General features: G+C 35.9%; 1 protein-coding gene across 2 annotated transcripts in view; it reads right to left on the reverse strand.

Annotated features, from left to right (window-relative positions):
* CARPA (Carbonic anhydrase-related protein A) overlaps positions 1-26335 on the reverse strand; it is a 178336-nt gene that overhangs the window by 19717 nt on the left and 132284 nt on the right. The gene's annotated exons all lie outside the window — the stretch shown is intronic.

Below are 26335 nucleotides of genomic sequence, written 5' to 3' on the forward strand. Positions count from 1 at the left end.
CTGTCTCCTGCGTAGGTACGTCTGTACCTACCAGTTATATGAATACTCTAATACTGTCCTTTTTCTGGGAGGTATCTGTATTTAAACTAAATTCTGAAGGACATTTTACCAAAATAAAGATGTTCCACCCGCTCGTTGGCAAACAACATTCTTAACATAAAATAAAATGCACTAAACTATTCTTAATGATACAAACGTGACTTAAACAATACAAATATTTTAAAGGGATTATTTTAAGGGACATGAAACTTTATTTGGGGTTTTTATTACTATGGGACAGGGGTGGGAAAGGTATTGGCAAATATTTTTAGGCATAATGGTTTAACTAGGGTGATCATAAAATATAAAGCGAACAGCCCTATTTGAAAGCTGCCGCTGCTTGCAGTAAAATGTCACTAATTCTTAAATCATAAATGATACAAACAAGGCAATATGTTTATAAAAATACCAGGCCAATGAATTGTTTTATTGTAGGGTCGAATCTGCAAATGTGGGAAGCTACATTAACTTTGAAAATACGAACTATGGGAACGGGCCTCCTGAAGGCTAAATTTTATTGAGCAATATGTAAACGTCGCATTCTGGAAGATACATACCTCCTCCCGTGAAGGTACTTCACAAAATAGGCAAAGAATGCGACTGTTATCTTTATTAGGTACCTACTGCTTGTCTACGAAAATTACCGGTTAAATTTATCAAATGTCTAAAATACAAATATTTATGCTACTCTTAAAACTCGAAATTCCGTGAAATATGTAAATCTTATGACTAAAAATTGTGTAGTAGGTAATGTCTTAAAACTAGAAATTCCGTAAAAAATGTAAATCTTATGACTAAAAATTGTGTAGTAGGTAATGTATTAAAACTAGAAATCCCGTAAAAATGTATATCTTATGACTAAATAGTTGTAGTAGGTAATTTCGCATTCACCTCCCCCTTTAAACCCGCCTTGAGCATGTATGTATGTAATATCTTGTATTAATTTCTTCGCACTTTCTACTGAATTTACACTATCTAAATAGTCGTCCATGTAATGTTTTGTTTTTATTGCTTCGACGGCCTGGGGAAACTGAGATACAAATTGATCCGCGTTTTTATTTTTTACGAATTGCGCCGAACAAGGTGATGATTTTGCGCCAAAAATCATTGAATTCATAGCGTATACAGACGGGGCTACCTTACGATCTTTTCCTCTCCATAAAAACAACTGAAACGGTGTATCTTCATCAATAATTTTAATTTGTAAAAACATTTCTTGGATATCGGCGGTGAATGCAATTTTATTTTGCCTAAATTTAAAAAGCATTCCTAGCAGAGAATTATATAGATCGGGCCCGGTTAAAAGCCTATCATTCAAAGAAATTCCCTTTGATTTTGCCGCCGCATCAAATACAACCCTAAGCTTTCCTGGCTTATTTGGGTTGTAAACAGCAAAATGTGGTAAATAAAATTTATCCGAGCTATCCGGATACCTACCACTGAAATTGAATTTTTTTGCATATCTTTTATCTAAATAATGTTGTATTTTGTCGCAGTAGGCTTCCGCAAATTCAGGGTCTTTGTCCATTCTCTTTTCTAAAGTTTTTAATCTATTTTCCGCAACCTGAAGACTATCAGGAAAATATCTTTTTTCTTCCTTCCACAGCAAACCCGTCTCCCAATGACACCCCTGACTAGCGCGTTTTGTGGTACTTTCTAACAGGGAATATGCACGTTTATCATCTTTGCATATTTTCGGGCTCACTACTCCCATCTCGTCTATCTTAAAACTCTCTTTGATAATTTCATGCAATTCGCTATTTTCGTTTTCCTGAACATGAAAATTGAATTCTACACTATTTCCCGTTTTATTTGAAATATGGCCGAGCGCGACCCAACCAAGCTTTGTATAAGATAATGATACTTTATTTTTATCTCCCTGAACTATTTTTCTGGAAATAATTAATTCCCAGTTGTTTTGCCCAATTAACATTTGGGGTTTTACATTCTTTTCAAAGTGAGGAGCGTTCTTTAAGTGTTTATTACTCGAAATGTAAGAATTAGATAGCGCCATTTGAGCTGGTATCTTTAAATCCCGAACGGTTCGAGCACTAGCTATGTACGATTCTACTTCGTTTTTACCTTTTATTTTTACATTTATTGACATAGAATCCGCGTTGTTGGAGCTCATTTCATTGACTCCATGCAATGAGAGGTCACTAACTGGTCCAGACAAACCGATTTGTTTGGCTACTTCTTGGTCTAACAATGTGACGGTTGACCCATCGTCTAACAGCGCATGAATATCTCGGCTTCCGAGTGGCCCGTATACCGTAATCGGAATAATTTTTAAAAGTACTTGATTACTTTCCCACGTGTTTGTGACAACTTCATCGGTTTCCACCCGATTGTGATTAACCAATAAATCATGAAATTTTTTGTTTGGTGATTTTAAATTTATTTTACAATTAAAACGGGAATGTCCGTACCCTAAGCACTTGTAACAAACATTATTATATTTAGCAATTTCCCATCTTTGCGTTATTGGGACATTTTTAAATTTTTCACATTGCCAAATCTGGTGTTCTCCTTTGCAAACACAGCACGGTGGTTTTCCATTATTAGTGGTGTGATAAAGGAATTTTTTTGACGTATCGTACGGACGTTCGAAATGATTATTTTTGGATGCATAAGGCCTATTAAAATTTTGTTTATTTTGATGTTGATTAGCTTGCCGTGGATGATAATTATTACTATACTGCTTGAAATGGTTATTGGAAGCGAATTTAGTTTCGTTACTGATTTTAGAATTAAAACTTATTCCTGAGTCACGTGAATTAATTACGATTTCTTCCAGCCAAAGTGATAAATAGCAGAGTATTGGCTGTGTTGTGTTCCGCCTATCTTTGTCTGTAAGCCACAACGTTCGTAGTGTACTAGGTAGTTTACCGATTAATGTCGATAACAAATCTGGATTGTGCAAATGTCCGATATTTTTAAATGATTTTAACATAGAAATTAAATTTTTTACTTTACAAGAAAATCGAATTATGGCGTCTGAACTGATATTCTCATCTAATTTACTTAAATTTCGGATCTCACCAATAGTTTTTTGTATGATATGATCCGTGTTGCCAAAAATATTTTCTAACGTATTTATTATTTCCTTGACATTGCAAGGAGATAATAGAAGGGAAGAAACTGCGTCACGCGCCTCTCCTTTTAACGCTTTTTGTAATCTATATAAATTTTCGCTGTCAGATACTTTTAAGAAGTCTGTGGTATGATAGTATATTGATTTGAATGCAATCCATTCAATTGGATTGCCGTTAAATGTGGGAAGATCATTAACTTTGGGCCTGGTATTATATAAAGACATTGCCTTACCAATTGATTCCGCGAGACGGTCTTCAGTTATAGCAGGTGTTGGTCCCTGGAATCGGCCCTGCGACTCTGGCCACTGTTGCCCGTCGCGTTGCTCTGCTAAGTTGAATGGCTGCTCTGATGTAGGCAGCTCCCAGCAGCTACTGCTTGGCTGCTGATGCTGCGTCGACTGCAGCTGAAGAGATTGCCCTACCGAGGGCTGCTGATCCGATGTTCCTCTGGGTGGGAGTAGCTCGTACCGCCCGCCCTGCTGCTGCTGCTCCAACCGCTGTCCCAAGTGCAGCGGAAGAGTCTGCTCTGCCCGAGGCTCCAATTGCGATGGGAGAGTCTGTCCTGCTAAGGGCTGCTGCTCTGATGATCCTTTTGGTGGGAGTAATGCGTACCGCCCACCCTTGTGCTGCTCCAACCGCTGTTCCAATTGCAGCGGATGAGCCTGCTTTACCCGAGGCTCCATTTGCGACGGGAGAGTCTGCCCTGCCAAGGGCTGTTGCTGTGCAGTTCTTGTGGGCGGTTGTAGTGATAACCGCCCATCATGGAGCAGTTCCTGTTGCTGCTCCATTTGAACTCGAAGAGGCTGTTCATCGTGATCTTCAAGTTCTGATGATGAACTGTGATGTGACTGGTCCACCCAGTCATTGACTCTATCCTCGAGAGTCCGTTGCGAAGTCCTTGATGCAGCTTCTAAAACGAGCGCCGCATGTTGCTCCTCTGCTTCCAATATTGACATTGCTGCAGCCATCTTTGCTTCGGAAGCAGCCATCTTTGCTTCGGCCATCTCCGTAAGCAGGCGGGCTTTTTGTCTCGTGATGTGCACCTTGGTTGCTGAAGCTTTTATTTGAGCCTCCCTCCAGCTCCTGCTGGTTCCCGCCTTGCTGCCGCAGACAGATGACGTCTTTGTGTGTTGTCCCGCTTCCATGATGCTGCTGTTCCCGATGCGGCTCGAAGGACCATATGTTTCTGCTATCGTGGTACGAGAACACGCCGTCAGATGGAATGCAGGAAAACACTTCTTCTTCTTGACATATAAATTTATTAATTCACAATATAATTGCAGAGGATCTTATTTTCCTCTGCTAAAACTTAAACTGAAAGAAATAAAGGTCTAGTTTCCTCTATTCTTCAGTTTTCCCTAGGTTTACATAAACCTAGTAATTATCTCACGACTGACTGCCTAGGTACGCATGTACCTACCAGTTATAGCAACACTGCAATACTGTCTCCTGCGTAGGTACGTCTGTACCTACCAGTTATATGAATACTCTAATACTGTCCTTTTTCTGGGAGGTATCTGTATTTAAACTAAATTCTGAAGGACATTTTACCAAAATAAAGATGTTCCACCCGCTCGTTGGCAAACAACATTCTTAACATAAAATAAAATGCACTAAACTATTCTTAATGATACAAACGTGACTTAAACAATACAAATATTTTAAAGGGATTATTTTAAGGGACATGAAACTTTATTTGGGGTTTTTATTACTATGGGACAGGGGTGGGAAAGGTATTGGCAAATATTTTTAGGCATAATGGTTTAACTAGGGTGATCATAAAATATAAAGCGAACAGCCCTATTTGAAAGCTGCCGCTGCTTGCAGTAAAATGTCACTAATTCTTAAATCATAAATGATACAAACAAGGCAATATGTTTATAAAAATACCAGGCCAATGAATTGTTTTATTGTAGGGTCGAATCTGCAAATGTGGGAAGCTACATTAACTTTGAAAATACGAACTATGGGAACGGGCCTCCTGAAGGCTAAATTTTATTGAGCAATATGTAAACGTCGCATTCTGGAAGATACATATACACTCCTATTAAATACATCTTTATTCTTATTAAATACATCTACACTCTTATTAAATACATATACACTCTTATTAAATACATCAACACTTTTATTAAATACATATACACTCTTATTAAATACATCAACACCCTTATTAAATACATCTACATATTTGAATTTAGATTTAGTTTTCGTGAATGAATGAATGCAAATCTAATGTAGAAATTTACCCACTACTCAACACCCGATCGAACTGAAACTCGGCAGATATACTCGTGTCGATGACAATGCATTCTAGCAACTTTTGATGGCAATCAAGTATTCATGAAATGGGATTGGATAAAATTATAGCAGTCAATGTACGATATGATTTTCAGTCCTACCCAATTGGGATTTAGCTCAGTTGTTATTGCGGTTGACTCCAGTCTCTAGGGAGGATGGTTCAATCCTCAGTCAGACATTACATTTTGAATAATAAATATAAATAAAAGCCAATGTCCGTATGTATGTGCCCTAAAACTACTGAATCGATTTCACTGAAAATTTCAAAGTTTGTTCTTATTAGTGCCAGAAGTGTTCAGAGAGTAGATTTGAATGACAGAAGAAGTTGAGGAAGACTTAACGCATTATACAGGGTGTCCGGAAACTCGTAGTACAAGCGGGAAACTGGTGAATCTACATCACATTTGAGTCGATTTTGTAGTATATTTTTTTTTATTTGAGCTTTCGTTATCGAGTAAATCGAGTTTGAAGTTGATTTTTTTTTTTTTTTTTTTTTTTTTTTCTAATCAAATTTTTATAAATTATTACTGAAGATCAAAGTACCCAACTAATTAAAACTATTTGAAAGTAAAACAAATGAAGAAACTCGGATTTGAAGCATTATTTTGAAATCACCCTTCATTTAACCCGGTGTAATCATAAAATATTTCTGCTCTGCAGGGTTAAAACATCTGTTATTCAACCCTAAACACCAGAAAAAACTTTAACCCTAAAATAGCCGAAAAATATTTTTTTTTGGTTTTTTTTTTTTTTGAAAATGCTCAACTCAAAAAACTTTATGTTTTTTTGGGTTCCCCATGTGGTGTAGATTCTCCAGTTTCCCGCTTGTACTACGAGTTTCCGGACACCGTGTATTTGCACTCTAATGAGATACGGAGTCGAATTAAAGGCGATAAAATGTATTTTTTTTATTTTTTTTTTACAGTAACAATTCTCTATGTTATGATCACCGGTCAGTGGTGTAAATAATGATGTGTATGTATTGTAATTAATTGGGGGAATTGGATTGAATGTAATTGAATGATGTGTAGGTATTGTAATCTACGCTGGGGTTTTCAAGTGTTTTTGGTGTAGTATTGATTATATTAATGTTAAAGAATATTGTGAAAATTAAAACAAACCATGAAAATATTCAATGTAAATATTTGATTTGGTATTTTTAAATTACTAAAAAAATCTGTTCATTTTATTTTTATCCGGACCGAAACATAATTTTTTAAGGTGTATTCTGTGTAGATTATTATAGAGTTTAATTGCGTTGCACCTACTTAACATGTCTTTGTCCGTGGGTGGTACATTTTAATGGGATATTATGGTTTTAGATTTTCAAGGATATGGTTATTATTGTTGATGGAAATGAATATTAGTTGCACATCCCCAAGACAGTTAGTAGTCCAAGTGTGATTGAAAATTATTTCTCGGTTCTAAATACCTGCGGTATGTAGGTGCCTGATAGAGTACGTTTATTTATTTTACATCATAAGAAACAAATAGTTGATACATTAGTTACAGTGATGAAAAAAATTACAGTTATTAAATATTTCATAACCTATGATATGTTTCCTTGTAATATTTCATAATATGTGGTACATATATTAAGTAATTACCGCGTGATTTGTGTATTGTATAGATATGTGTGTATGTGTTTGTATATTTATGCGCATTGAACAGTTTATAATATTATTGACATGATTCCACTTTTAAATTTCGGCAGTGAATCCGAAAAATCTTATTATTATTTAAAAGCTTTCAAAAACTTTTCCGCAAAATCTTAAATAAAACTAAGTGATTTTATTTATCGTTGCTTCGTCGCGTTGTGCTAATATTACAGCATACATACACAGTAGACACACTAGACACAGGGGGGTAGAGAGCTTATTGACTTGTGAAGATAGATCGTTCCGCACCGCAAATTGCTGCCGATTTGGTCCATCCCCCGAGATTCTGTAAAGGGTGGCGGGGGGGGGGAGATGGGGGAGATGGGGAGGATGATTGAAGATCTTACAGTGGGTTGGAAACTGCATGGAAGTTACTACCTAGTTAGCGAGGAAGTTACTGAAATTTACTTGAAAATATAATGTGTCAGGGATATTTTAAGTTAATTAATTTACAATTCTCTAAGTTGAGTAGCGAAAATTAGGATTTAAGTGGCGCAGACGTATTTGTTAAGCTGAAAGCATTTATAAAAATATATTTGATTCAGGATCAGGAGCATTTCAAAGAAAAAATTTGCGTTCCGAATGTTAGTAAGAAATTTTTAAAAAATTCAGACATAAATAGATATTTCCGATCAGTCAGTTCCAATCTTGAAAATGAAACGTTCATTAAACGTGAATAATTTTATACGTACTAACGTAATAACGTACTAATGACCGGTCAGTTGAGTTGGCATCACGTTTGGGTCCCACCCAGGCGTCGTGAGTTTAATTCCTCGGCTGGCATTCCTCCATCACAACACAAGCAATATTTTACGCTTACTATGGTGGTTGTGGGATATTTTCAAATATTTTCAGTTTTTTGCTACCCGAAAATGTTTGTCTTTCTTTAAATAAAATTATCATCAATCACGCACCCATGCACCGACAACCAAAATTAGTATGATCAATAATGATGTTCGATGGATGTTTAATATGTTCAATAATGATGTTAAGGCATTTTCAGATCGATGTTTAGTATGTTCAATAATGATGTTCGATGGATGTTTAGTATGTTCAATAATGATGTTAAGGCATGTTCAGATCGATGTTTAGTATGTTCAATAATGGTGTTTAGGTATCTTAAGGTTGATGTAAAGTGATATTAGAAGTCATAGTTTATAAAGGTGTTTTGTTTAATCACCAGTTATATTATAAGGGCATTACTAATAAAAGTGTAACTTTAATTTTACACAACTGATAAACAAAAATTAACGTGTGAATGGTAAATGGTTTTTTAAAATTTAAAATTCGTTTATTAGTCGGGGTTAAGCCACTATAAAATATATAGTTTTTAATGCGTATGATCGCAGTAACTTCTCCGCACTTATTTTATACTAAGTAATATATTGTTTCTCTTTCCCTTTCCATTCACTCACTTTCTATCACCAGACTCCAAGGGGAGGCTCAAAATTATTTATTTATTTTAATTATCATGCCTTATTCTTGTAAAACGAAAATATATTCTGGATATATGTATAAGAGACATTGATAAACGAGTTCCGGTACACATGCAGTATTGCTACATTTATAAAGAGGTCTACTGAATGAAATAAACTCGAGAAGCCAACGTCCATTTATGCTGATACACAAAATTCACTTGATGGAGACATTTCCCAAGACCGATGCCAAAGCGGTCGAGTTTGACAGAGGGGGTGGAGTTTGAACCAAATTCTATGACACAATAGTGGTGTTCAACAAAATACAGAACAAATCAGCGGTAATAGTGGGATGATTGATGTAGTTTTAGCTAATTTAATTCTGAAGTTAAACAGTTGATTTTAATCAGTCAGTAAAAACCCTGCGTAATCGACGTGTTGTCATTTTTTCTATGGGAAAGTTTGTCGCGTTAGCCAGCTGATTTCTGATGTCAACATAGTATTTGCGGAGCCAGGACTATGTAGTCTGAATCTTTTTAAGTCGGTTCCTCATTGCTGAAGATCGTAACCTCTCCGATTTCCCTGGTAGATAATACTACTCCTCGCGGTTCTGCGCTATATACTGACTTGCGGACACGGACTTACCGGACGCCAGTGGTAAGTCGGTGGTAGTTTGTCACTCCAGAGCTTTGGTGTCCTTACTCTGATTTTTTTGCCAAACACTTTGTCACTAACTACGAGTTTCTCCAAGTTGAAATCCTGAGATTGGCGAGCAATGTGTACAAATGATCTTAAAATACTACATTGTAGGTAGACAGTTGAAAGCCTATTGCGAATAGCTAACTCTTCCAGAATAGACACATTTAAGCATCTGGTTATCCAAGGAATCCAGATCATTTTTCCAGCACCACATTTCGAGGGCGTCTAAGTGACCAAGTTTCAACACTGCATAGAAAAATGTGAAAAATCAGCGCCCGGACAAATCTCATCTTGGTGGTCTTCTTAATGCCTCTGTCACTCCATATCTTTTTCATTTTGCTCATGGCATCTTTTATCATGCAAATCTTTCTTTTCTCTGCCTGATTCATATAAATATATTGATCAAATTCTCTATAACTTCAAGAAAAAGCTTAATAACTGTCGTAAGGAATCTTTCTCCTAATTTCGTGCCACTTAATTACCCAGTTCACTGTTAATTATCAGAGATAGAGCCTCTAAAAGCACCCTCCTAGTTACCCCGACCCAGTCTACCCACTGGTCAACAAGCCAGTTAATGCATAATACGTGTGACGTAGAACGGGGGCCATACATCATCCACCCTGACGCCTACACCCTCCATTAGCCTGTCATGTCACATGGAATGTGGACGAGGTTTTGTGCAGCGACCAAACAGAACAGATAACTTCTAGAAGTGATCTTGTTCATATGCCGATATGAAAGAAAGCTTCAAGGTCTATCACGGCCACACCGATAACTAAGGAGTCGATGTTGGTTTGTCGATATTTTAAACACGCCGATAAAGAATAAATATCGATGAATGTCGGGAAAAAATCTCAAAAAATGACACATTTCTCTATCGCGGAATAAACGTATCAAAACGAATACAATAGGTACCCTTCACGCTTCTGATCAATTCAATTCAATTCAATTCAATTCAATTTGTTTATTCCTTTAAAAACATTACAAAATTACATTTTATTTCGTTTTTAAGTATATTTGTAAAATGGTATTACATAATAGTTAGCGGTGTATAAACTATACCAGCATCAATAGAGCTTGCCTTTTAAAGGCAGCTTCACCGATGCTAAATATGTCGATATCCGAATTAATTCTGTTCAACAGCAAGACTGCTCTCCCCACCGGCATGACCATTGGCAAGTTAGTCCTGCAGGCCGGGAGATAAAACAGTCTATGCTGTCGGTGACGGAGATAACCATCAGGAACATAGAGACTAATACTCTCCATGATAGTCGGATTTACTAACCATCCACGAATCAGTTTGAAGAAGTGTGATACAATATGCACATCTCTTCTGACCCGTAGATGGTTCATACCGAGCATGCCCAAGAGAAAGTCAGTAGGATAGAGCCACGGGTAGTAGCCATACTCCCTCAAGTAGAGGAATCTCAGAAATTTCTTCTGCACTCTCTCCAACATGAGGGAATACTTCACCTGATGTGGGCTCCAAACCACCGACCCACTCTCAAGCCTACTCCTAACCAACGCAATGTATAGCACTTGGAGAACCCGGGTGTCTCTAAAATTCATCGCAGTGCGTAGGACGAAGCCCAGCATTTTCAGTGAAGCACTACACGTCATTTCGATATGAGCATGAAATGTCAGCCTACTATCAAACATGATGCCAAGATCTTTCATAGTGGAGACACGTTTTAAACTTCGGGCATTCATGGTATACCGGTAAAACCAAGTATGACGTGCCCTTGTGAAAGAAAGAATGAAACATTTAGAAATATTGAATTCGATCCGATTCCGTTTACTCCAGTCAACAATTCTATTAATGTCCGATTGGAGTCGAATGCAGTCTTCTAAAGTTTTAATTTCCAAGAATAGTTTTAGGTCATCAGCAAAAAGAAGTGACCTGGAATGCAGAATATTTTCTGTAATATCGTTAATAAAAATTAGAAAGAGGAGCGGTCCTAAATTAGAGCCCTGTGGAACGCCTGAGAGTACAAGGAATAATTTTGACATGAATATTCCATGAGATACAAATTGCTTTCTTCCAGTAAAATAGCTTGCAAAGAATATGAGAAACCGTAAAGAAAAACCTATAGTTGACAATTTATTTAATAATATGTCATGGTTTACGGTATCAAATGCCTTCGAGAAATCATTATATGAGCAATCTACTTGGTAGCCCTTATCTAAAGATTTGGAAACATAATCTGTGAGTACCAGTAGGTTAGTATCTGTTGATCGACATTTTCTAAACCCATGCTGTTCCGATATTAAGAAAGGCTCTACTTGAAACAGCACATGTTTATGAATTATCGATTCGAATAACTTAGCCGGGGCGGAAAGTATTGCCACTGGCCTGAAATTTTCGACAGATGTCTTTGATCCACTTTTGAAAATGGGACAAATTTTTGAGACTTTCCAGGAATCAGGAAATATACCAGTATCTAAAGATAGGTTGAATATAAAACTTAGTGGCATTTTTAAAAATTCAACACATCCTTTTAAAAAAAATACTGGAAGAAAGTCTGGTCAACTACCGTTAACCTACATATATCGTTTTTCTAATGATGTGTAAAATTTAAAACACCTAAATGAGGTCGTTTTACAAAACTGCGATATTTTATCTTTGACATAATATTCGTACGGTTCATCTTTTCAACTTTTTTTCGCTTTAAAAATTCTATCTTCTGCAAATATATACTCGTAGTATGCCATTTCGAAAAGTTGAATTGAAAGGAATTCATTTATAATAACTGATTTTATTACTTGACTACCGAAGAACCTTGAAAAATCACGTAATATTATAATTGCAGGATTTCAAAAATTAATATCATCAAATTTTGATCAAGTACTAACAATATTAGTTAACACATAAGTATAAGTACAGAGAAGAATATCTAGTCAGCAAACGGCTCGGTAAACTAACGAAATAATAGTCGATTTCAGATCAAATATGTGTCGACTACAATCACCTTTGAATTGATAAAACCTTTATCGTATGAATGTTGACAAATTGCGAGCGTCCTATCACTGCCAGCTTAGTCCTTTCGACTTTTAGAGAAAATTAAAAGCTAAAACTTTCTAACATAACATGATAATCTGAAGTGATTTGCTACGTAAGTAGTTTCTGTATCTGTTTGTACATAATAAGATTCTCAAGAGTCCCAACTGCTCCCAACCGTTTGGAGCCATTGAGAGTACGGTTTCACAATTGAGATATTTTGTCAGGATGAATGTAGTGGTGAGCGTCCGTAAGTACCTGGCTATAAAGATCTGTTCACCAAACACGGCAAAAACCATTGCAAGAAAACAATCGATTCTGAAAGTTGGGCGATTCTGAAAATATCTACCACCATATATATTTCTGTAAATTTTTCGCTATATAGCAAGATAATGCATAGCGAGCTATATTTTTTGTACAACCCCCTTGAAGTGATTTTTATATTAATTATTGTTATTTATTTTTTACTAAGTAATTATTTTAACTTTTGAAGTTTTTATTATGTGAAATTGAGCTCCCGGACACGCCCACAACACACTTCTATACTATTTTTACTTCAGTATTCTTATTGTCATATCTGTGTATTGACATTGATGAGTTGATATTGCACGCCGAAATGAATGTGTTGATTATTGCCACATTACCTTTGCAATATTTATTATTAACTCTTCTGATAAATGTGAAGCCAATTATTAAGCTTTAACCATTTATCAGAAGGTGTTTATTTTTATGGAAAGGTTTATACTATTTTTTTGTAACAAATAAATATAATAATAAATGAGATAAAAAGAATTTGGCATTCCCAGACTATAAAAATATTACCATTCGTTATTTCGGCTACTGGCATTATACATAGCTCTCTCATTAAAAATTTATTATTTCATTATTTTTTATCTATCAACAAATTTATATATAAAAATCCAAAAATCAGTCATTTAAAATATATGTAGGATAACGAAAGATTTTTTAAATATTTATGTTTAGGGATCAGTAGGATTTATAGGCCCTGTTAGAAGTTCTACCGAGCCGAACCCTCTGATATGAAAATATCTGGAGTCGGTGAATTATTTTCCCATTTGATCTCTGGTGAGTTGACGTGTTATTCTTGTATTGTTTTGTATTTATTTTACTTATATAATGCACTTGCATAATGTTGATTGACTAGATGATCATTTGTGGAAAAGTGTGTGGAAGAGTTTAGCTTAGATTTAACCCGGACATAAAATCGGGAAAGATTATTAATAGTAAGAATTTATTCAAGAATGTATGCAGGGGTAGTGCAATGCAATACATTCCATATTTGAAATAATATACTTTTTTATATTAACTCCACACAGGAGGCCCCGAAAAAAATAATTTCCCTCATGGCCTATGTCATCTTTGGGGATGCTGTGTGGAGGGTCTTTTTGTGGAGAGGAAGGAGTGAACATGGGTCTTGAAGAGTCCCATGTTGTAGGAGGGAGGAAACACAGAGGCCGGCAGTTCGTTCCACAGCCGAGCTGTTGAACTTAAGAACGAATCGTAGAAGCGACCCGTTCTCATGTGATAAATGTCAACCGTGTACAAATGTTAAGCGCGCGTTTGGCGTGTATCTCGACTACGCACCGGTGCCAAAAGGATCAATGACGCTAGTTTCTCAGAGCATCTTCCATTGTAATACCGATAGAACAAGGACAGCATACCTACCTGACGCCTGTGCTCTAAAGATTGCAGTCCGTTTGTTAAGATTGGGGAATCTATCAAACGGACCGCCCGTTTTTGTACAGAGTCAAGGGTTTTTTTCAGGTATTTAGGGGCTCCGGACCAGAGATGGCTGATACATAATTAGCTTAAGAAAAGTAATAATAATACATGGGTGATTCTGATAGAAATAGATAAAATGTAAACACAAAAATGAATGCAAGCAGCCGTTTATGGAGGATATTTGCACATCTCCCGTCTCCAGAGGGCCATCAGCGGGGACTCCATCCAGCAACCATGGCAGTAATGATTTTGTTACTTGATTGGTGTAGTCTGCGCCATAAGCTTCCCATGATGGCGGAGAAGCGCTCTGAAAGAGTGTACTCGTCCCTCCAAGAACATTTCCGTGGCGCTGCAGTATCTCGGTAGGCGGAATAGTTGGCGATAAGCATTATTGTAAGCGACTTTTAGCTTTTGCCATTGAGATGCAGTGTAATCCACCCACAGTTCTGACGTGTACACTTCACTGGGATCTCCCGTGCTGATGATTTCATTTAGATATAATTAAAATTTTGTAGTATGTATAATATACAGTACGTATAAATATATTCAATAGTGTTTTTTTATTCAGTTGAGGGGTTTCAGTTACAGTCTGTATTAAGTATCAATATATTATATTTATTTTTTCGGAAAAACTTTATTGAGTAAAACCTCAAATTGTAATATTTAAATATTGAAGACAATATTAGTGATTTCTAAACGAAAATCTGAAACAGAAAAATCAGAAAAGGATACCGTCACATCTAGGACTTTAGAAGTCACTAATATTGTCTTCAATATTTAAATATTACAATTTGAGGTTTTACTCAATAAAGTTATTCCGTAAAATAAATATTCATTCTAGACTTGCAGAAAAGTCAATAGATGTCGCACATTAAAAATTAAAAATAAGATAGGTTTATCTAAAAAGACGCTGTCTAGATTGCATTTAGTTCGGGTTGAATCATGCGATCATACATAAAGATAGTTGCCAATAAAAATGTGCGGTGAAAAAATTAAGACACTGTTGGTAGTTCTTATTCGAAGTATGATACAGTTAAAAGTGACCGAGGGGGATAGGGTCCCATTAGCTCAGTGGTAGAGCGGTGTCCCGGCAAGGCAAGGGTCCTGGGTTCGTGTCCTAGATGTGACCGTATCCTTTTCTGATTTTTCTGTTTCAGATTTTCGTTTAGAAATCACTAATATTGTCTTCAATATTTAAGCATATTATATTTTTCTGATCTCCCTATATTTTGTATCCAGCTTTTTATTGGAGATTTAAATGTTAAAATTTTGTTTTGAGTTTTAAATAAGACTGGGATATTGCTGTAGAGTTTTGGACCCAAATATTGTATTTGTAGTTGCTTAAATATTGTATATGCCCAAATATTGTATTTGTAGTTGCTTAAATATTGTATGTGCCCAAATATTGTATTTGTAGTTGCTTAAATATTGTATATGCCCAAATATTGTATTTGTAGTTGCTTAAATATTGTATATGCCCAAATATTGTATTTGTAGTTGCTTAAATATTGTATATGCCCAAATATTGTATTTGTAGTTGCTTAAATATTGTATGTGCCCAAATATTGTATTTGTAGTTGCTTAAATATTGTATATGCCCAAATATTGTATTTGTAGTTGCTTAAATATTGTATATGCCCAAATATTGTATTTGTAGTTGCTTGTTGGAGATGTTTTTGACCTTGAGATCTAGTGATTCCAATATGTGTGTTAATTGTTATTTTTGTGTTTTGTATTTATGAATGTAAAGGTGTATTGTTTTAGAATAGAGTTGTTTAAGTGACATGATGATGTTTGTTAAAGATATCGTCAGGACTAGTTGGACTTTGAGGATATACCTACACATTTTTGGCTAGTAGCTTCCTCTTAAGACGAATTATTTGTTTGTGCCCGTAGTACATAAGCAATGTGCATAAATAGTTTTGTACGTATAAAAACTCAATTAATTTAAGAAAGGCAAACACATACATACATTCGAATGAATCACTGATACAATATTATATTTGTTGAAAGAATTGAGTTTTTATACGGACAATTTATGTATATTTTTCATTATGCTTATTCGGTTTTAATGAGTGATTTTATGAAAAAAAAACCTTATAAAACTTTAAATATGATTTAAGATTTTCACGGCCAAAAGTATTTTTGTTATTTGTTTTTGGGGTATTATGCCGTGTTGCGCTAACTCCTTCTTTAGGCTGAGCTAGTACTTTTGGCTAAAGAAGGAGTTAGCGCAACACGGCATAATACCCCAAAAACAAATAACAAAAATTATAAAACTTTGTAACTACCGTATTAATTAATTTTATATTATTAACCACCCGGGTCAAGCGATGCTATATCTGTCACCAAATGAAAAGTTCTCATAAAACGTGTTATATTATGGTCAGACATAATTTACTATAAATAGATTTAAAAAGAAAGAACACTTGGCTTTCTTTTTGCATATAAAAGTTTACCATAGACGATCCTGTATAATTTTATAACCACTCTGTTAAACAGGAAACCGTCAAACAGTTCGCCCGGTCAAGGTTTGCCATTTTTTAATGCATGTCCGTTTGTAATATTATAATCTAAAGAATTATTTTATCTGCTTTCAAATACAGTATTTTATTTGGGATTTTACAAAAACAGCAAATTTATTTCAAAACAAGAATTTTATTTTAGTGAAATCAACAGTTTAAAATGAGGTCATAAATGTGCGATTTGCTTAACTGAGAAACCAATCATAGATTTTCTCATTATATTAATGCACGATATGTATTTTACAAATAAACAGTCTATTCATAGTAATTAATAGGTATTATGTATATATACTTATAACAAGAGATACTCCACAGTATAAGTCATTACATAATTAATATATCATAACATTTTATGTAGTTTGGTTTAGTTGGGATATAAAGTCCTTGTTAGAGATTTGCGTTTTGTGCTCAACAAAATAAGATTAGATTGAATAATGATTCCGAAGTCTTTAATATGTGTTAATTGCTCAAAAGCATTGTAATCAACGTTATAATTAAAGTGATGCCTAAGTCTTTAATATGTGTTAACGTCTCAAAAGCATTGTTATCAACCTTATAATTAAAGTGATGCCTAAGTCTTTAATATGTGTTAATGTTTCAAAAGCATTGTTATCAACCTTATAATTAAAGTGATGCCTAAGTCTTTAATATGTGTTAATGTCTCAAAAGCATTGCAATCAATGGTATAATTAAAGATCACCGGATTTTTTATTCGAAAAAATCCGACTACTTTAGACATATTTTAGTAAAGTCTGTTTTTATTGCACCAAACTAACAATTTTTTTTTGTATTATCCTGAAGAATATCACCATGATATATATTATAAACAATTCTAAAAAAATTGAGGTCATCATCAAAAAGTAAGATAAATATATCATGGAATATTTTTTTAACTCTTGACAGGATAAAATGCCAAACAAAACGTCTGTAACCAAGTAGGTCTTCCGACAACCCCATGCATTTTTCTGTCTTATGGGCTTTTAAACTATAGAAATCCCAATTATTCATTCTTTATTAATGGTAGCTTATATAATTGCGCAGAAATATGTAAAATACTAAAATGATATGTCAAGTATTTAAGCTAATATAAGGAGGATAGTAATTTTGTGTACTACCTATTCCTCCACTTGGCTGCGGGATAGTTAATATTTTTTTCTGTTATTAGTTAGTATTCCATGCTAAAATTAATGGTAGATATTTCCAGTGCAACTCTGGTGAAAAAGAATAATTTTGAATAGGAACGTTGCTTTAAATGGCTTTAGTCGTATTTGGTGACCAGACCCAAATAGCCAGACATTTTCCAACCTTTATCTTTCCAACATCCTTCCCATCCTCACAATATACCTTAATTAGGGTTGCCATAAGTAATTCTACAGATTTCCGACAGTCCGGATAAGCCGGTATTAAAATTTATAAAAAAAATAATCGTTTTAAAAGTAATACTTTCTTTCTTATCAGAAATAATAAAACAAACGTTAACTGGACATTATGAATTCGTGCCTAACTAATAATGAGTACAGTTAGCGTGACGGGTAACACTAAGGTCTCAGGTAGCATGTATAATAATACGATATTTACTCCGGGATTAACATATCGGCTGCAACCCGTAGGCCAGTGCAATTAGCGCCAAAAAGGGGGTCGCGATCGAAGTAATTCCGGTAGTCCCAATTTTTTTATATGTTATATAAACTGATCCCCTGATGTAAAATCTGATTTTCCGACCTTGGCGCACCTGTGCTCGCGCCGCCATTTTAAAAAAACTGGCCGAAATCGGGCCAAAATCTAGTTTTTCCAAAATATCTCATTTCCAATGCAAATTTCGGCTAAAGCATTTTAACAAGTATAATAGAACATAAAATAACCTACAACTTTTGTTAATGAAAATTTCTTCTATCTCTAATAGGTACCGAGGTAAAAAGTCGTAAAGGTGCGTATATTTTTGAAAAAACACGTTTTTTGCGCGACTAAGTTTGGTTTTTTATAAATACCTCATTTCCAGTGGAATTTCATGAAAATTTTATTGATACCAATTATGTAGAACATAAAATTTCAAAAAAAGTTGTGCCGTTTTTATGTTTATATAGTTTTTTACCGATATAAAGAATAAACAAATCCAGGTAGGTACGCACAGAAAATCTATCACGGTTTATTATCACGTTATTAGATTTTTTTTGCATTTTTAAATACAAACATCCATAAATTTACTATAGGGCACTTCGGTATGGGGCGGGGGCTACCCCCCACCCTTCTACTCCTCCCCTCCGGTTCCCTTCAGTTGCCGCGTGTCACGTCTTGAGCCTGGAGCGGAGCTTCACAGCGTCAGTGTCACAGCAGCGTTCAGTTCGAAATGATTCAGTGAAATCGAGTATGAAAGATTTACAAAAGAGGGCTACTTTACGATCCGACGGTCTCATAAATTTTGGTCAGGGATTTGGGCTGACATGACCATCGAACAAACTCTGATGAGATCGATGAAAACATCTGGAGGTTTGACCCAAGGACGGGGAATCACAGACAGTTCCATCCTTCGTTGGACTTCTGGATTCGTTTATCTGCATAACATTTGTGAGGGTATCGAGTCATTTTGTGGGATTGAATCAGGAACGTCAGAGCAACATGTAGAGATGAGGCCTGCAAGAATTAAGAGGGATGATCGAGACGTTCAAACTCTCATTGATTGGTTTGCTTGCCATGAACCATTTCCTAAAACAAACGTGATTATGTCTATTAGCAGTGGCACAATCGGGGATAGCAAAGTCGCTTGTCACATGGCTGAAAAGATGGGGAAATCAGCTATGTCTAAAGTTATTAACAAGAACTTTGGAAACCTACACTTAAAACGTAATGATGCAATAGTTTCTCTTGCGGCGGTGACCAGCAGTGTCTAAAATCAGGGTGTGACTATGTCAATAGATCCATTAATGCTATTCCATCGTATGTGTATTGCCAAAAAGTCTGAAAGTGAACTTAAATAATATTTTCAATATGAAATCTCTCCTGTACCATTGTCTCTTTTCTCAGAAGAAGGCATGCGCAAAAGAACGAAGTCTATATTTTATTCATCATTAAACCCTCTACCAAATAATACAGAACTGGGAACCAGTAAAATACATGTAATTGATGGAGGATATTTACTGCACAAAGTTGTATGGGGCTCGTGCTCAACCTTTTTCAGTAATTTTCCAGCAATATGTCAGATATGTACAAAATCACTATGGATCCAATGCAGTAGTGGTATTCGATGGATACCCAGATTCTATGGAAAAGAAAAGCACTAAAGGGGTGGAAAGAGCACGGCGTGCCAGAGTTACAACTTCTGCTGAAGTTTTGTTTTTTGAAAGCATGCACCCACAGGAAAAGTTTCTGGGAAATGAGAAGAACAAGTCTCGTTTTATTTCCCTACTCAGAACCTCATTTGCACGATCCCACATAACGACAGTACAAGCTGAAGAGGATGCTGACGTTCTCATAGTGAACACAGCAAATTCGTTGTCATCTCAACATGATGTAGTCATAATCGTTGGTCAGGATATTGATCTGCTGGTACTCCTCACAGCTCTCTCACCTCTCAACGTATATTACCAAAAAGTTCTAACGCGTTGTACTCGAAAAAATATTTTAAACACATTGAAATAGTTGAAAACATTTTATTACTTCATGCCATAAGTGGTTGCGATACAACTGGAGTTCCGTTCGGTCAAGGCAAACACAAATTTTGTAATATTCTTCTCAAGAACCACTCAGTGAATGAACTTGTTCGTGTATTTCAAGACCCAAAAGCAAAGACAGAAACAATCACTTTGGCTGCCGAACAACTATTTGCACTTTTGTATGGCGGCAACGAGAAATCAAATTTGGAAAAAGGTACATCATTTTCGTCAAAGGAGTAAAAAATAACAAATTCAGGCTACCACCCACCAAAGATTCAGTCCAGCAACACGCTTCAAGAACATACTTGCAAGTGCAGACTTGGCTTGATCACGATAAAGATCCGACTGAATGGGGGTGGAAAAAGGATGCTGTTGGGTTACTTACTTACTCCAGTAACAATGTTGAAGGAAGCTGCAGCTCAGGCCTTGCTGAACTTCATATCATTTCAATGTAAAAAAGGTTGCGCTGGAAAGTGCACCTGCAGAAAGTCGGGTTTGAAATGTTCCCTACTCTGCATTCATTGCAATGGCAACTCCTGCGAGAATGCTGTAGAAGCCTTCGTTGATGACGATGACAGGAATATGATGACCCAGTCGCCACAAATTTGGGTGATAAGACAGATGAAGAAGCTATTCAGGGCCAGAAGTAAGAAACTATAGTCAAGGGCTCGTACTTCTGTCTAAACTGATCTACCATTAATTTTATTTTTTGTTATGCTGACAACTTAACTAATAAAGAAAAGAATGTCAATAAATGTTAATTTTACGAAAATACCAATTTTTTATCTTTTTTATGTACCTTATCATCTTAATTGTATTAATAATCTTAAATGTATGTTGTGATTACGTTGATAGGCATGTCAGACCAAGCTGCGAGCACAAATGTAGTGGCTTGGCCTATTTTAGTGGTCTTCCCATTGGGAATGTATGGCGACCGATATGCTGAAATAGTCTATCTACTATATTTATAGCTAGGTCTGACACAGGCATGACGATTGTTGTCAACGTATATGTTCTTAGAACAATAATTGTTAAAGAAAAATAAAATCAAGGAATGCCAAGTTTAAAACACCTAACCTCAGTTTCAATTTTTGGCCTGGTTTTGGTGGATTAGAGTTTGGATACGTAATAGAGATAAAAAATAAAAATTATATACCTATTTCTTTAACGAAATTTTATTTTCTACAAAATTATTATAAATAAATTTTTCACAAAATTGTACTGGAAACGAGGTATTTATAAAAAACCAAACCTAGTCGCGCAAAAAACTTGTTTTTTCAAAAATATACGCACCTTTACGACTTTCTACCTCGGTACCTATTAGAGATAGAAGAAATTTTTATTAACAAAAGTTGTAGGTTATTTTATGTTATATTATACTTGTTAAGATATTTTAGCCAAAATTTGCATTGGAAATGAGATATTTTGGAAAAACTAGATTTTGGCCCGATTTCGGGAGTTTTTTCAAAATGGCGGCGCGAGCACAGGTGCGCCAAGGTCGGAAAATCAGATTTTACATCAGGGGATCAGTTTATATAACATATAAAAAAATTGGGACTACCGGAATTACTTCGATCGCGAATCGCTAATTGCACTGGCCTACCGCCCATGTTAAATTATTCATACAAACAGTATCGAGATCTTTGACGACTGTACATTAACATTGTACATCATTTCCTGAGAAAGAGTAATTTAAAAAATACTCTACCATTAAGATTTCTTTTCTTTCTGAAAGGAATACATTTTATAAGCTATAAACGTTACTACATTATTCGTTATTTCCTTTCTAAAAATGTCAAAGTTTTTTTTACCGCACAAGATTTTCAATTACTCCCAACCGTCTGGAGTCAGTGAAACTAAAGGTTATTTTCACGTTTTTTTTTTTATTTAAAAAAAAATTACGATAATGAATGTTATTTTAATTTATTCTTGAAGTTTTTATTTTATTTTATTGATACATGATTTAGAGTACATGTGGTTTTTTGTGATATTTCACCCTCCATGATAGGAATTACCCTGTGTTATGGCGGGTGAATTTTACAGTTTGCGGACATAGAATCTATACATTAATATAATATGAAAAAGAAAAATAAGAAAAATTATTTTTAGCCATTTTGGGTTGCAAGAAGAGAATGGAGAAGTTAGAGAATTATAGGAAGGTGAAAAATTTGAGAAATTATTAGTAAGTAGATCACACTAATTAATTATGTACATACTGTACCGCTAAGTTAGGGAATAAGGATATATTATGTTTTGTCTGAAATGTGATTAAATTGATAGAGTGTAGAATGAATGGGTATTGTAGTTGTAATGTATTTAGTGTGTAAGGATCCATTTCGTAATTTGTTTTTTAAAGGAATGGGGTTGACTCACGGATTTTAGGTTTTCAGGGATAAGGTTAAAGATTTTAGGAGCTGGGAAGAAAAATTGTCTTTGAGCTGACGTGAAATGTAGTAAAGATACTTTGTAGTGACCGTTGGTTATTGTTCTGGTGATGTAGTTGTGTTGTAAAAGAGTTTTGTTTTTATATTTGAACAGGAAATGTATTAGCGAAAATTTTTAGGTGGAGTTGTCGTATGTTTGTGACTGTGACTTTTGGACTTTTAGAAGATGTTCGATGGTAGATTTATTTATTTGAGATGGTAGTTGATTTTAATAAATTTTCTCTAACGATTTAAAATGTCCAGTTTTTGGTTTACCTCCAAACCAAAGTGTCCATTTTGAATTCGGCTGCGCTGATGTCACGCCGGGCGACGTTGGTGATGGCCGTCTTAACAGACATTGGTGGTTTCTTTGTCATAAGTACGTTGTAGCCAATTGGAACCGCTTCGGAATATGCAATTTCTGATTTTAAAAATGGGGAGGGGGAGGAGATGGGGAAGACGAAAGTTTGGAAGTACCCGGCTATTCAGATCTGGTCTTTGTAATCAATAAATATGTGTGGCGGCGGCTGCCCGAACCGTAAATTGTGTTCAGGAGATGGGAGATTGAAACGAGTGTCTGCACAATTAATTATGTTTATTCGTGAGGACGAATATTACAATTTTACAAAACGCGGAGACGGTGACAGAAAGAGTAGAGATAGTGGAAGTTGGATCGAACGTTGAAACAGGAATGGAGATTTCTCTTCTCGTGCTCGCTTGCGTATAGCGGCGGATTAATTCGCGTTAGTATTGCCACATGTAGGGGGAAATAAAGTAATCCCACATATGAAAGAAAATATTAAAATAACATATTTTTAGTACGATTATCATAAAAAGAAAAGTAAAATTTTAATATTCACATTTTTTGAAAATACCCAACGGTAAGGGGAGGGAAACGAGATGGTGAGGTACCTAACTCAGATCTGGTCACCAAATACGGCTAAAGCCATTTCAGTCAATGTTTCGATTCCACATACTATTAATCTTCCATAGCCAACCTTATAAAATGTAATGTATGCCAATGTGGTGTAGAGGCTGGAGTATTATTGTAGCGGGTGAAGGTCATACACAATAATGATACGTGATCTTGTACTGATATTTATTGGGGAGCTGCTATTAACAAAAATGGACAATCCTGGTATGCATCGCCTTTTATAACATCTCGCAAGCATGCTATCTCGTTTGCACTTACACACATTCATACAAACACCACATAAGGTAGGCAATGGGTAGATATTCCGACTCATGACGCAGGCGGAATACTTGATATTTTTGTATCTAGGAATACTGACCCACCGCTAATAACCGAAGTAATAGACGTGGGTCTCTCAGATCACAGGCTTGTGCGTACCGAGGTAGACTTTAATCCTTCCAAACCTATCTACAAAACAAAGACGACCAGAGCGTGGCGAAAGTTTGACTTTGCCCTCTTTGAGGAAGAACTGAAGACTTCCATCCTTGCAAAATACGACATAAATAGTAATGTAAATTCAACATCTGGCCTAGTAGAAGTCTATAATGATATTTTAACTACACTAATAAACAAACATGCCCCCTTTTCGACCAAAACCTGTGCTGTTCGCAAATCTGATTCCTGGTTTGACGCAGAATGCCGGGAAAAGAAGAGGGCTATGCGCCGACTTGAGAGGACATACAGGAGCGGAAAACTAGCCAGCCAAAGGGAAGCGTGGGTTAGTGTGCAAACTTAATATAGGGAAACAATTCGGAGAAAAAAAGCGCCGATTACTGGATTACGAAGATTGAGAGTGAAGATTCGGACCCCCAGCGACTTTGGAATTCGCTTAAAACTGTCAGAGGTGAGTCTGAAAACTCAACCACGGCAGCGCTCAGTCCGAAAGATTTTTCCGACTTTTTCCAAGAAAAAATCGACAATATTCGGGCCACAACAGCATCTGCACCTCCACCTACGTTCACCACCTACAACGGCGAATCCTTTACTAAGTTCACACACACTACATCAGAAGAAGTCACCAAAATTGTGTCCAGTTCACTAAACAAACAATGTGCTTTAGACCCAATCCCAACGTGGCTTCTGAAAAAGTGTCTGAAACATATAGTACCATTCCTAGTTTACTTATATAACAAAACTTTTGACTTAGGCGAGGTACCCCAACTGTTTAAGAAGGCCCTTGTCTCACCAATTCTAAAGAAACTCCAACTAGATTCTGAGGATTTAAGTAATTATCGTCCTGTGTCAAATCTACCGTTCATCTCAAAAATCCTAGAAAAAATTGTGATTAGGCAGATAACCGCCCATCTGGCGAAAAATGAACTGCTGTCAAAGTACCAATCAGCTTATAGGAAGTACCATTCTACAGAGACTGGATTACTGCGCGTGTTGTCAGATTTGATGCTTGCAAATGAGTCAGGTAAGCTAGCTTTGCTATCACTATTATATCTGAGTGCAGCATTTGACACCATCGACCACAATTTCCTGATCGACAGGCTGGAAAAAACTTTTGGACTGGGTGGTGAAATTATTAAGTGGATAAAATCATACCTCTGTGGCCGAACCCAATCTGTACAAGCGGGAGTTAAAAACTCTCCCTACGTGACCCTGACTTCTGGAGTCCCCCAGGGTTCAGTCTTGGGGCCCCTACTTTTTATTCTGTTCATCAACGATGTTGCCAAAATGATAGATTCATTCGGACTTCTTTCCCATTGCTATGCTGATGATCAGCAAATCTATTTCTACTGTGCACCGAATGAGAAAGACAAATTAAAAGATATTACTGTTAAATGCATTGGTGCCATAACAGTCTTCGAACAAACTTAGACTAAATCTATCCAAAACAGAATTTCTCTGGACAGCAACAAAAAAGCGCCAGTTAATGTTAGACAAAACTCCTCTCATTACTTCTGGCTGCAACATCATCCCTAAAAATGGCATTAAACTCCTAGGTGTTCATCTAGATGAAGATCTCTCACTCAAATCCCAAATTAACAAAACAGTAAGCGCAGGTTTCTTTCACCTGCGTCAAATCAAATCTATAAAAAGAAATATTCCGGCTAGCGCCACAAAGATGTTAGTAAACTCCTACGTTGTATCACGACTCGACTATTGCAATGGCATATACGCAAGTCTCCCTAAAATATACACTGACAGACTTCAGTCAGTTTTGAATGCTACAGCAAGGCTGATAACTGGTGTTTCCAAATATTCCCACATCTCACAACATTTGCGGAACCTTCATTGGCTTAAGTGCCCTGAGAGAATCCAATTCAAACTCTGCTGGATGGTTTTTAAAGCCGTACATGATATGGCGCCACCCTACTTGTCGGAACTCTGCATTCCAAACGATGTTAATGTTAGGCAAGCAACGCTTCGATCAGCATCTTCAACAGCCATAGGTAGACTTTCAGTACCTATGCGCAATCACAATACCAATTTTGGAGACCGAGCTTTTGCAGTAGCAGGCCCAACAGCTTGGAACAAACTCCCTTCATATTTGCGAAAGATCGACAGCTCATCTGAGTTCAGAGCAAAACTAAAGACTCACCTTTTCAACTTGTCGTATCCAGAATGATGACCTTTTTTTATTGTTTTATTCATCAGTAGTATTTCATTGCTCAGTCCAGGGGATTTTCTATTTGACTTTTTTTTCAACGTTATTAACCGTTTATTACGCGTAAACAATTTTTTTTAAATATTTTATAACTTGCAGAAATCATAACAATCGGTATTTGTAAATATAAATTAAATATGTATGTTAGTCGTAAATCTCTAGTTTAAGCCGTAGTTGTAAGTCGTATTATAGCGGTATTGTG

The sequence above is a fragment of the Hesperophylax consimilis genome, chromosome 21 (assembly GCF_061612785.1).
Source record: "Hesperophylax consimilis isolate HC1 chromosome 21, BYU_Hcon_1.0, whole genome shotgun sequence".
Lineage (NCBI taxonomy): Eukaryota > Metazoa > Arthropoda > Insecta > Trichoptera > Limnephilidae > Hesperophylax > Hesperophylax consimilis.